Here is an 11,757-nt window from a genome sequence, read left to right as displayed (position 1 = left end):
ACCAATGGCATCATTAACCAGCTAAATGGAGCTACTGAGTTACATGATCCTTATATTGTCTTTACTACCTGGATAAAAACCCAATGTTTATAACGAATGTCATTAATAAAATGAGAACTGTATCTAGAAAGGCTGAAATAAAATTCAAGAAGATGCTTTGGTGTTCACAAATATTTCACTGGGAATCAATGATTATTCAATGTACAGTGAAACAAGCTTATAATGAAACTTTATAGTGAAGTAGTACGCTCCAAATTATTTCAGCATAGTTTATTACAGTGGACCTGCTGCTGTTTGGGTTATAGAGAACCTGCTTACAGTTAACTTTTTCTTTGAGGGGCGGTAGGGGAAAGCCTTTGTTAGAAAAAGGAGTAAACTATATGTAATAAAAGATCAGAATAGTTTTAGAAATAAATTAATTCATATTTCTACAAAGCTTTAGGAATTCATATGTTAAGCAAAACAACTTCCTTAATTACTTGGAAGAATGAAACAGACACATTTTTATTGATTTGGAGATGGTGGGTTCCCATAGCAGTTTAAGCAGATGCATCTGATTGATGTCTAGATGTCCATTCTCAATAGAACAAAGTGAGGTCAGTTTAAAAACTGATCTCATTTGGTAAGAGGATACTAAATTCTCGGTGTTTTGGTCGTTGATTTGAATTTGGAACATGGTGTGCCTACAACTGAACAAATATTGCAAAATTTTAAAACAAATTTGCCAGGCTTGGATTAGTGTCCTTTTATGTTCACTTTCTCTGAATATTCACAGGGCTGTTCACCAAAGCAGCAAATTTTAAGCAGTCATTTTAGAATAGCCATGGGAAACACATCAGATTTATTATTGTGAATATTTACACTAGTAACTGGATTCTAAGAGTCACACTCATCCAATCACTAAACAAAAATGTGTCCAACTGAAACAGCTTGATATCTGTACGGATTTAATTTTTTTTATTAAAGCTAATGTTAAAAAACTATATAATAGGTTAAGAAAAGAGTTGTCTGTACATCTGGGTATAGTGCTTAGAGATTATCCACAAATACAAAGTTTGTTTTAAGAGTCATAAGATACATATAGTACACAATCAGCAATCACCCAAATTTAGGTGAATAAATGTAACAATACAATTTAGATATTAGCATCCAAGTATTTGGGTACATCACTAATGGAAAATTATACAGAGAGTTAGTTGTAGAAAGTATTACAGCAAAAACCACTGTAATATGGGTACTGCCACAGGATATCTCAGTGAACAGGCAAAGATTATATAAGTCTGGAGACCGAATGACCATTTGTTGCTAGTGACAGTCCCACTATATCAGGGTTGAGGCACCTTAGAAGATGGTATAAGGAAGCTTACACTGCCACTGCTCTTACTCAATAGAAGATTTTGCTTTTCAGTGGGAGTCATTCTGGCAATCTTCATGAGTCCTAAAAATGCACTTAAAGGAGAAAAAATTATTTCAATCTAAGGAAATGAGAGATGTTTCAGTCACAGGAGTGATTTTTGAGCCAAATTTAGCCTGAAAGCTACTACTAGATAGGAATGAGCTGGATGGGAAATTGGGATTAAAGCCCAGATGATACCAAGGCCCAGACCCGCAAAGGAACTTAAGTGCCTGTGTCCCCATTTTAGGCATCAGTGCAATCCACAAAATCTCTGCTTAGCTGATGCCCAGACTCACTCTGTGACTACATTTTGTTGTAAGAATTCCATAGGCACCTACGTTTCTGCCTCTAGGCATGCATGCTGCAGCTTCCCTCGAAGGGTCCAGGCACCTATCTCCTGCCTAAGCCCCAGTGGATCCCCAAAGCAGGAGAAGACAGGTGTTCCTCCCCCTTCCCCCAGGGACTGATCCTGAAGGTTGTCTGAGCACACCTAGCACCACACAAAATGGTGGGGGGTGGAGGAAGAGGAGGCCTCTCACAACCTTTAGCCTAGTGGTTAGGGTACACACCTGGGATGTGGGAAATCCCAGTTCTTTTCTCTCCCTTTCCTTGATGAGGAGAAGGGATTTAAACAGGGTTTCCCCACATCACAGGTAAGTACCCTAACCACTGGGATAAAGATTAAGATGGAGGCTGTCTCCTTCTTCCTCCACCTCTTGCCCCAATCTGTTTTGTGTGGAGTTAGGCAGGTGCCTAACTCATTCACACAAGAAACACCTTCGTGCCTATGCCGCCTAATTCTAGGAGGGGGTTCTTGATTTGGGGCTCACTAACAAAGATTCATAGATATTTAGGTCAGAAGGGACATTATGATCATCTAGTCTGACCTCCTGCACAACGCAGGCACTTTGCTGCAGCCCTGATTTAGGTGCCAACCTCTGAGAGGGGGTGGGGGTTAGGACACACCCCTTTTGTCAGCATCTCCCAATAGTTAGCTCAGGCAGCTCCGGGCCTAGCTTCCTGGCTTTTGTGGATCCCATTCTAAGGTATCTATCTGTCCTTGTGCATTGTATAGGTGCCTAAGTCATGCTTAGTAAATTATGTTGTTCCAGTGATTTTCTAGGCACCTTGAAGTTAGGTATTGCAGTGCCTAAGTCCTTTTGTGGATCCAGGCTCAAATACTGGAACGTATGGAAGTGGGCAGGCAAGCTGTCCATAATCCTTTAAAAAGCTGTTATGTGTCCCAGTAAAAAAAAATCACTTTGACACTGACATTCTTGCTAACTACTGATGTTATCAAATATCCCATTTTGGGAGAAATTAATTGAGAAGATTGTGGCAGATCAGATCTGGCAATGTTGGGAATCTTTGGAGTTGTTTTAGACCCTGATTTTGAGCAGAAACTGTGGTTATTTGCATTGATTGATCTCCTAGCAGTGAACAAAGAGTCCATGATGATTTTATTAGAGCCGTCACCTGCCTTCAGTACCAGTGACAGTGAGGTTCTGTTGGGCTGCCTGTGGTCACCAGTAAGAGTGAATGAAGTTGCTCTTGAATAGTTCCATTCGTTCTTAGTTAGGAGATCTCAAAGGGAGCAATTGCCCCAAGCCACCCTTTATCTGGGATGTTGCAGGGCTCAGTTTTCCCAGAGCTGAGGCTGCTCGGTGAATGGGTGGGGAAATGTGTGCTATACTGAATTTAATAAGATACTGATACCCAACACTGTTTCTATCACATCAACCAAGTCTGGTCCAGTTGCATGAATAGCCTGATGTAGGAGATGAAAGAGGACAAGTTGGCTAAGGGCTAATCCAGAGAGGACTGAAGTGGTGATGTGGCCTGGAAGATGCCCCCAGAAGAATTGTTGAGGGTGGTATCTGCACTCCTGGGGAAGGGAGTGCAACTTTGGATTTGTTTGGACCCAGAGCTTCTTTCGGAAGATCAAATAACAGACGTAGCCAAAAACGTATTTTCAGGCTCTATGAGTGTAAGTCGGATCTCTCACTGGTCTTACACCATTGTAACTCCACTGATTTCAGTGGAATTATTCCTGATTTATACTCACCCAAATGAGATGAGAATTGGGCTCTATATTTGCAAAATAGTTCGTTGCATAGCTAGGAAGTATTTCTAACAAGCTTAGGCTCATACCAACAAAGTCTTTTGCATGCTTTCATAAGGGATGTTACATGGTTTTAATAGGTAAGGTTTTATAGATGGAAGCAATTTTCTTTAGCATTTCAGAGGCTCTTTGTGACTAGAGAATATTTGATTGAATAACTAAATATTTGAGACCTGCATGACATAATCATTTATAAAGCTTCTTCTCTGACAGTTTGGTGCATATCAGGCTTATTTATTTAAAAGGTCACACAATCATATTTTACCACTGGTAATGGCATTTTTATCCATTTAAAAGGCATATCCTAAATCATATAAATTTCTAATGCATTTTACTCTGAAGAAACAGAAGCAAATTAATTCTTTTAACTCTTAGTTGCTTTTAATAGGCTGGAGAGCAAACCAAATAGAGTCTCTGGACTTTGATTTCATCAATCCTGTGAAGTGCCAAGTATCTTCAATTCCTGATGATGGATGGCACTCACCCCCTGGCAGCTTCAGGTCTTAAATTCTCTGTTCTCATTTAGACTTCTTATTTCCCAGGTTAGCCACATTCAGAGGGAATTCACATGAAAATGACACAGTAAATAGAGATGCTAAGAAACTGAAGCAATTACAATTCCTGTATTGCCAACTAATCACCTCACTGACTTTTAAGGCAGTGGTTTTCAAACTTTCTAGGCTGCGTACCCTTTTCCAAATAATGAGTCTACTGCGTACCCCCACCTGAGATAGGGTCATAATATACCCATGATTAGCTTGCCAAGTCTTACTAAATAAAGTGCGTTGTCTGCCATTACAGGATTTTTATCGCGTACCCCGACAAGAGCTCGCATACCCTTAGGGGTACGCGTAACCCAGTTTGAAAACTACTGCTTTAAGGCATTCATTTATAGGAACTCTCTGGGCTAAATTAAGCTCTCTTACACTGGTGTAAATCTCAGAGTAACTCCACTGACTTCAATATATCTGCTTTGGGCTTACGATGGTGTAAAGGAGCAGAATTTGACCTACCTGGCCTGACCTGGAGATATGCTGATTAACACCAGCTGAGGAGCTGGGCCATTCTATTTAACTGTAACGGGGGGAAAAATTCAACAATAATATAAATAACAACATCATCATCAGTTGAAACATTAGTTTCTTGCAGTCTCAAGAACAGCCCTTGGATTTCTTTGGATCAGAGCTATGTAGACAGATTGTCTCACAAACACCATCCCTTCCTCATGGGAGTGTGCAGACCACCTCTCTTCCCAGTCAAAATCACATGACCTCCCTGAATGTATTTTTAGCTTCTTTTAATCTACTTCAGCACTGGAACCAAGGAGGAGAGCCAGCACCATATGACCGGCCTGCTCTCCATGGGTGGGACCCCAGCAAGTGTGCCGCGGACCACAGTTTGGGGACCACTGGTGTACAGAATTGGGGGGGCTGTGCTTTCTGCCTTATTAAGCCATTTTCAGCCCAGGTGTGAATGAGAGTTTCATCTGTTTTAGACTGGACTGAATTTCGTCTATTGACTCTCTAGTAGATTACACGAATCAAGGTTCTCAAACTTCTTGTACTGCGACCCCCTTCTAACAACAAAAGTTACTACGTGACCCCAGGAAGGGGGGGGACCAAAGCCTGAGCCCGCCTGAGTCCCGCAGCACCAGGTGGGCGGGGGCCAAAGCCCAAGGGGTTCAGCCCCAAACAGAGGCCTGTAACCTGAGCCCCACCACCCATGGCTGAAACCTTCGGGCTTTGCCCTGGGCGGTGGGGCTCAGGCTTTGGCCCCAGGCCTCAGCAAGTCTAATACCAGCCCTGGCGACCCACAGTTTGAGAACCACTGTACTAGCATGATAGTGCTGCATGGCTCCAGAAGGGAAAAGTACAGATGATATGCAGGAATAATAGAAACCTGTGAGGAACTTCGGCAAAATGTGGGGATTTCCCCCCAAATCTGCAGAAGGATATTTATTTTTATTTTCGTTCTACTTAGGCCTTGAGCTAATATTATTGTACGATGTTGCCCTTCTGTAGGTACCTCACCCAAGGATCAACCAGGTTAACAAAGAAGAGAAACAAAATGAATTTAAACTGGTGGCAGCCAGACCTGAGGAGGGAAATACCTCAGGGCAGTTGAAAAGAATTAATGTAATTGGGCAACAATTATTTTGCCCCTATGACAACACTACTACTGCATGGGTTTCCATGGAGTCCATCTCAGGTTTTATCCTGAGCCCAGTTGCATGTTGGGACAGGACTTTGGGAGATTTAGTGAGTACTTGCGTGCATACTCATGCAGTGCAGTAGTGATCAATAAAGCCTATAGTTTATGTACTTCACTGGTGAGTCTCAGTGCTTTAAGACTCTCTCCAGCAATCTGTGACAGTTTTAAGTCAGTTTGAAAAAAATCAAAGGAGAAGAGGACATATGAGGAATGTTTATTGTTTCACAAATTATATTACATGGAGGCCTCTCCTGGAGAGAATTCAGTGAAGGAGGAGAAAAGAAATGCAGCTGTTCTACACATAGAGCAGCATCAGCATCAGCATCACCTGGTTGTGTACTGACTGTATGACTTCATTAAAACTGTTGTGATATTTCTCAGGGAAAGCAAAATGTATTGTTAGAAATCAGCTGTTGTAAGAAATGCAAATATTGGTGCAATAGTGCATGAGAGAAAGTTAGGGGTAGTTTATTGTGCTTGTGTAATCCATTATGTTGCTCCCCAGGAAACCACAATCCACATAATTAAATTATAATAGCATTATTTCTCTCTTACAAAGCAATAATTCAGTTCTCTGGTACATAAATTGAGTTTGGAGGCCAAGTAATTTATTACAATGAAAGAAAAATATGGCTGAAAAAAACTGAGCCATGATGACGTTGTTATAACACAGGATTAATTAATAAAAAATTAATATATCTTGTCTTTAACGCCTAAAAATAGAGGCCCATGTCCTGGTCTTCCATTGAAATCCGCAGTGACAGCTGAGGCTACTTGTATTGTTCAGGAACTTGGTGATCTTACCTGAGTCTTTTTATTGTGGCTAAAGTAGATGGGAGTAATTTTAGCACAATATAAAATGATTTGTACCCTTCATTTTGATTGGCCTAGTGAGTCCATTTGCATTAGATGTTTATATGAGTCACAACATAGTAACATTACATAGGATAAAAATGTCGGAGGGATATAAACTCTCATGGTTCAGGCCACAAACAAACCACTAGTCATGTGGATTAGGAAGAAACTTCTCTTATATGCCTGTTAGTACATAACTGAGAGACAAGGTGGGCGAGGTAATATCTTTTATAGGACACACTTCTGTTGGTGAGAGAGACAAGCTTTTGAGCTTCCACAGAGCTCTTCTGCAGGTCTGGGAAACTCAGAGTGTCACAACTAAAACAAGATGGAATAGAATGTTTAGCATAAGTAATAAACACATTTGTCTCTTTCACCAACAAAAGTTAGTCAGCCATTTGTCTCTTTCACCAATAAAAGATATTAGCTCACCAACCTTGTCTTTTTAATATCCTGGGACCGACGCAGCTACAACTATACTGCATACGTTAGTACATAACTGTCCATTAAAGGGTTTTACACCTTCCTGTGAAGCATCTGGTTCACTGGGCACTGTGAGACATGGGATATGGGACTAGATGGATTATAGGGCAATTCCTGTGTTATAATTCCTATTAGAATACTCATATTCTGTATTTATCTCAAGCTTCTTCCTAAAGCATTCTGGATACACACAGGGATGCAGTGACAGGAGAAAGAGCAGAGGGAACTCTTATTAAGGTTTCTCTTCACTAAGAAAATGAGGTGCAACAATTCTAAAAAAATTAGACATAAACATAAAATCCAATTGGAAAATAAGCGAGCAAGCAGTACAGTGCACTTGCAGGGACTGATCCAAAGCCCATTGTACTCAATGGAAAGATTCCTTTTGTCTTCAATGATTGGTACTTAGCTACACCATTAATTTAGGAAAGCAGTCATGGTTATAGTTCAATTGTATTAGAGCCTGCCATTATCTGAATTATAGAGGACAATATTTAAGCTGATAGCTGAAAATATTAAACAGATTAGTCTTTTTTTTAGATTAGCTATAAATATAATACAGGGATAGAAGTTTTTTTACTTCAGTAGCCTTGTCCATAGTTAGGGCCCTACCAAATTCACAGTCGTGAAAAACATGTCACGGACCGTGAAATCTACTCAGAGTTCGTCTCAGAAGAGCCCACACTGACACCAAAACCACAGGTTTTAACAGATCTTTCAACCCTTCTAAACGATGTTCACCTGAAAGGAAGTTCAGTTTGTTGCCAAGAATGCCACAGGACTGATGGATTTAATCACTTGGTTCAAATCTCGACATGTCACAATCCACGAAGCTTACAACAAAGTAATGGATGTACTGTTCTGGGCGGACACACAGTCAAACAAAAATCACTCTGACAACGCTGAGTTAAATGTCAGGGCTCAGCAGGTGTTTTCTTGCATGGCAAAGAAGCTTAGACAATATTACTGCCACGAGGAAGAGTCAAGCGATGCAGAAAAAAACACCTCAAAAGTTTCATCAACCTGTAGCAGGGTTCCTAAAGCTGTGCATATTTTGACCCTGCACAAATGCACCTGTTGACAGTGGATTAACCTCGCTTAATGCAGCTCCTGGCTTCAACAAGAATTGTAGGCTGGAGACTCCTTCTTACAAAAATATTGTGAAAGAAGCGGATTGTACTTTGCCTGTGCCACAGCTTTGGAACTCAGTGGAAGGCAGAATCCCTCACCTCTCAAGGCTAGCTTGGCCGCTCTCTGACAATTCCAATGAACTCCGTGGATGCAGTGAGAGGTGTATCTAAACACAGACAGGTACTTTCAGCGCAGAGACAGGGAATGAAGAAAGACACAGTTGCAGGATGCTTCACGCTCACATTCAACCACTGACTTCAGTAAGTAAAGAGTGTGACAGACAGCTTTTCACAATAGTTTTTGAGTTATTGTCAGACAATGAATGACAACTGAAACCAGAATTTTTTTTAACCTGCTTTCATTAACTTAAGCGCTTTACATGTTTATATTTTGCCGTTTTAAAATACATGTTCATGCTTTGTTGTAACACTGTGAAATTTAAGATTTAAATATATGAAACTGTGAAATTCAAGATTTTTAAAATGCTTTGACTGTGAAATTTATGAAAATGGACTGTGACTTTGGTAGGGCCCTATCAATACTAGAGAATTGCATCAGTGCGATTGAACTTGTGCTATCTGGAACTATGCAGCCCAGCTACATTAATATGTTTTGGGTGCACTATAACCACATAAAACACTCCCTGAAAGCATTGCATCTATCCCACAATTCCTGGCACAGACAGTTCCCCAGAGAATTGCATACTGTCCACGGTATAGACTGACTTTTTGCACCTGTTCCCATTTTTGGTTTGCTCTATTGCCAGTTTTGAAAGGTTCTGTCCTGCATGAGGATCATCATGAGAGACAGGTTTCAGAGTAGCAGCCGTGTTAGTCTGTATCTGCAAAAAGAATAGGAGGACTTGTGGCACCTTAGAGACTAACAAATTTATTTGAGCATAAGCTTTCGTGGGCTACAGCCCACTTCATCGGATGCATAAAATGTAACATATAGTAAGAAGATATAGATATACATACAGATAAGTTGGAAGTTGCCATACAAACTGTGAGAGGCTAATTAGTTAAGATGAGTGATTATAAGCAGGAGAAAAAAACTTTTGTAGTGATAATCAAGATGGCCCATTTAGACAGTTGACAAGAAGGTGTGAGGATACTTAACATGGGGAAATAGATTCAATATGTGTCGGACAGAGCAGGAGAGCAGCTGGGTGTTGCAGTCCTCCTGCAGAGAAGGTGCCAAGGCTCCCAAAGCCAGGACCACACCCTATGGTCAAGCCACAGCAGACCCTTCAGCCATGGGGGCTGAGGACAACGAACCGCAGCAGATAGAGGGAGACCTGCTGGAGAGTCACCTGAGAGAACGTCAAGTGATACCAGCAGAGGACCAAAGCTGGGGTAGGAAGTGGCCCGGGGAGCAGGGTAGGGGCACCCATCTCCTAGACTGTGCATTTTGAATGACTGTTTCTTTGGGCCCTGGGTTTGAACCAAGTGGAGCAAGGAGGGCTGAGTTCCTCTACCCCCTGGCTCCTGAGTGCCACTCGGTGACACAGCTGCTGAATCCACCCACTAGGCAAAGCAGCCACTGACTCTCACCACCGGGTGACACAGTCTGGGGTATCGCCACTAGGCGGTACTGCTAGCCTTGGACTCAAACCCCACCCCCCCCCCCCCCCGCCCCTATGACATGTGGTGGAGACTGTGGTCATTTCCCAGGTCTTGTTAAAAGGACTACCACAACAGCAAGGGAACGACTCTAAAGAGAATCATGGATATGGAAAAACTGCTGAAATGGATGCTCAAGAACCAGCAACAACAGAGGCAGATATTGCAAGAGATTGCAACCGAGCAACAACAGCAAGCGGCCCAACAGCAACAATACCAGCAACAGCTAATTCGGGAGCTGGCGGCTCAACACCAGGCACAACGAGAACGCCTGAGCCAGGAGGTAGTGGCACTACTACAGCCCCTTGGGGGCATCCAGCGCTACGGCGCCTGGACCTATGGGAGATCCCAGTCTGCCAGGCTGCCCATATGGCTCAAGAAAATGGGCCCTGGAGATGACCCCAAGGCCTTTCTTGTCACCTTTGAACAGATGGCTACCATGGCACGTTGGCCACCAGAACAGTGGGCTACCCCGATAGCCCCATACCTGTCCAGCCCTGCATAAGCTGCATATGGAAGCTTGGGCCCTGTTGAGGCACTGGAGTACACCAAAGTAAAAACTGGCCTACTTGACTCCCTAGGTATCAGCCCTGAGATGTTCTGTCAGAGGTTTTGCCAGGAGAGATACCCGCCAGGAGCTTGACCTTGGGTAGTGGCTCAATGTCTGTGGGACCAGTGTTGGAACTGGTTAGACCCGTAAAAGCAGACCAGAGTGCAAGTGGCGGAAGTGACCGTATTAGAGCAATTCACCCAGATTCTCCCAGCCACAGGAAAGGGGTGGGTGAGGTGCCACAGACCATCAGTCTTGTCAGAGGCCGTGACCCTCGTGGTGAACTATGTGTCTGCCAAGGATCTGGCCTCAATAACGCTGAAATCAAGTGCCCCTGGAAGCAAGACTCCAACCCTTAGCGGAGGCTCAGCAAGGAGGGAAGATCGAGAACCGCTAAACAAGCTGACACCACAAGAAGTGCCCCTAGCCGGAGGGCAAAACCTGATTGCCAAAGTGGAATGGAAGGGGGACTAGGGTCCCTGAAGAGGGGAACATACTCCACCCAGAAGACTCACTCCCTAAGAAGTGAGCCAGCCAACTGTGATGTCAAAGAGCCCGTGCTTTGAGTGTGGGCAAGAGAGATACTTCAGGCAAGAAGGCCTCTTCATGGACTGTAGTTATGAATAGGCATGGGCGGTAGGCTCCTGAGTCTGTAAACAAGGCCCATCCAAGCTGCTGCTGCCAATATGGGTTAACGGCACCCAAGTGATGGGCCTAGTGGATTCCGGATGTAGCCAGACAATTGTCCCGACAAGTCTGGTAAAGTCCCCTGACACAGTGGGTACTCCTATCTACCTCCAGTGCATCCATGGTGATGTGTGGCCCTACCCAGTGACCAAAGTATGACTGAAAGTAGAGGGCCACATGGAAATTTGCCAAGTTGGCTTAGCAACCACCCTGGCCTACCCTCTGATATTGGGGTGAGGCTGCAAGTGGGTGGGGGAGCTCCTGCAGCAGAAACCACCCCATAGAAACTAACTGAGAGGGGATGGAAGATCCGGGTAAAGACCCCTCAGGTCAGGCAAGAACACTGACTCAACATCCCACGAGGCTATTGGAAAATGGGGACCTCATGCAGGAACAACAGGAGGACCAAACCCTGAGCTGTGCTTGGGAGCAGATAGGGCAAGAGGGTGGCACCCAACAGATCAAGCAGGGTCCCCATTTTGAGCTCTGGAGTGAGTGGCTGTACCAAGTGATGAAAGATCCCCAAACTCAGAAGACATTGTGACAACTGCTGGTACCCAAAAAGTTCCAGTGGAGACTACTACATCTAGCTCTCTCAGTACCATGTGCCAGACGCTTGGGGAGGGAGAAGATACTGCAACGGATGGTCCTCAGATTCTTCTGGCTGGGCATTCATGAGGTGCACGATTTCTGTGCCTTG

This window comes from Natator depressus, chromosome 2 (assembly GCF_965152275.1).
Source record: "Natator depressus isolate rNatDep1 chromosome 2, rNatDep2.hap1, whole genome shotgun sequence".
Lineage (NCBI taxonomy): Eukaryota > Metazoa > Chordata > Testudines > Cheloniidae > Natator > Natator depressus.
The sequence above is the reverse complement of the archived record's forward strand: the minus strand, read 5'-3'. Positions refer to the sequence as shown.